Source organism: Lampetra planeri, chromosome 4 (assembly GCF_965212315.1).
Source record: "Lampetra planeri chromosome 4, kcLamPlan1.2.h2, whole genome shotgun sequence".
NCBI lineage: Eukaryota > Metazoa > Chordata > Hyperoartia > Petromyzontiformes > Petromyzontidae > Lampetra > Lampetra planeri.
Genome location: NC_136110.1, coordinates 16,808,107 through 16,810,606, shown reverse-complemented (window position 1 = coordinate 16,810,606; position 2,500 = coordinate 16,808,107).

Here is a 2,500-nt window from a genome sequence, read left to right as displayed (position 1 = left end):
ACATGAGAGCAATCCCGGCCAATTTCTCCCGTTTGATGGGGTCTATGTGTAAAAATTTTGACTTTTTTGAGTGCACGTGCAAATCTGCTGAAAAAGCCTGTGGAAGTTTCACGGCGTTCGTACGATATTTGGCGACGCAAAAATGAGCGATTTCCCAGCTCGAGAGAATTCGGCGCGAGAGAAACGATGCCCCGTAACGCACATGAGAGCAATCCGGGCCAATTTCTCCCGTTTGATGGGGTCTATGTGTAAAAATTTTGACTTTTTTGAGTGCACGTGCAAATCTGCTGGAAAAGCCTGTGGAAGTTTCACGGCGTTCGTACGATATTTGGCGACGCAAAAATGAGCGATTTCCCAGCTCGATGGAATTCGGCGCGACAGAAACGATGCCCCGTAACGCACATGAGAGCAATCCGGGCCAATTTCTCCCGTTTGATGGGGTCTATGTGTAAAAATTTTGACTTTTTTGAGTGCAGGTGCAAATCTGCTGAAAAAGCCTGTGGAAGTTTCACGGCGTTCGTACGATATTTGGCGACGCAAAAATGAGCGATTTCCCAGCTCGAGAGAATTCGGCGCGAGAGAAACGATGCCCCGTAACGCACATGAGAGCAATCCGGGCCAATTTCTCCCGTTTGATGGGGTCTATGTGTACAAATTTTGACTTTTTTGAGTGCACGTGCAAATCTGCTGAAAAAGCCTGTGGAAGTTTCACGGCGTTCGTACGATATTTGGCGACGCAAAAATGAGCGATTTCCCAGCTCGATGGAATTCGGCGCGACAGAAACGATGCCCCGTAACGCACATGAGAGCAATCCGGGCCAATTTCTCCCGTTTGATGGGGTCTATGTGTAAAAATTTTGACTTTTTTGAGTGCACGTGCAAATCTGCTGAAAAAGCCTGTGGAAGTTTCACGGCGTTCGTACGATATTTGGCGACGCAAAAATGAGCGATTTCCCAGCTCGAGAGAATTCGGCGCGAGAGAAACGATGCCCCGTAACGCACATGAGAGCAATCCGGGCCAATTTCTCCCGTTTGATGGGGTCTATGTGTAAAAATTTTGACTTTTTTGAGTGCAGGTGCAAATCTGCTGAAAAAGCCTGTGGAAGTTTCACGGCGTTCGTACGATATTTGGCGACGCAAAAATGAGCGATTTCCCAGCTCGATGGAATTCGGCGCGAGAGAAACGATGCCCCGTAACGCACATGAGAGCAATCCGGGCCAATTTCTCCCGTTTGATGGGGTCTATGTGTAAAAATTTTGACTTTTTTGAGTGCAGGTGCAAATCTGCTGAAAAAGCCTGTGGAAGTTTCACGGCGTTCGTACGATATTTGGCGACGCAAAAATGAGCGATTTCCCAGCTCGAGAGAATTCGGCGCGAGAGAAACGATGCCCCGTAACGCACATGAGAGCAATCCGGGCCAATTTCTCCCGTTTGATGGGGTCTATGTGTAAAAATTTTGACTTTTTTGAGTGCACGTGCAAATCTGCTGGAAAAGCCTGTGGAAGTTTCACGGCGTTCGTACGATATTTGGCGACGCAAAAATGAGCGATTTCCCAGCTCGATGGAATTCGGCGCGACAGAAACGATGCCCCGTAACGCACATGAGAGCAATCCGGGCCAATTTCTCCCGTTTGATGGGGTCTATGTGTAAAAATTTTGACTTTTTTGAGTGCAGGTGCAAATCTGCTGAAAAAGCCTGTGGAAGTTTCACGGCGTTCGTACGATATTTGGCGACGCAAAAATGAGCGATTTCCCAGCTCGAGAGAATTCGGCGCGAGAGAAACGATGCCCCGTAACGCACATGAGAGCAATCCGGGCCAATTTCTCCCGTTTGATGGGGTCTATGTGTACAAATTTTGACTTTTTTGAGTGCACGTGCAAATCTGCTGAAAAAGCCTGTGGAAGTTTCACGGCGTTCGTACGATATTTGGCGACGCAAAAATGAGCGATTTCCCAGCTCGATGGAATTCGGCGCGACAGAAACGATGCCCCGTAACGCACATGAGAGCAATCCGGGCCAATTTCTCCCGTTTGATGGGGTCTATGTGTAAAAATTTTGACTTTTTTGAGTGCACGTGCAAATCTGCTGAAAAAGCCTGTGGAAGTTTCACGGCGTTCGTACGATATTTGGCGACGCAAAAATGAGCGATTTCCCAGCTCGAGAGAATTCGGCGCGAGAGAAACGATGCCCCGTAACGCACATGAGAGCAATCCGGGCCAATTTCTCCCGTTTGATGGGGTCTATGTGTAAAAATTTTGACTTTTTTGAGTGCAGGTGCAAATCTGCTGAAAAAGCCTGTGGAAGTTTCACGGCGTTCGTACGATATTTGGCGACGCAAAAATGAGCGATTTCCCAGCTCGATGGAATTCGGCGCGAGAGAAACGATGCCCCGTAACGCACATGAGAGCAATCCGGGCCAATTTCTCCCGTTTGATGGGGTCTATGTGTAAAAATTTTGACTTTTTTGAGTGCAGGTGCAAATCTGCTGAAAAAGCCTG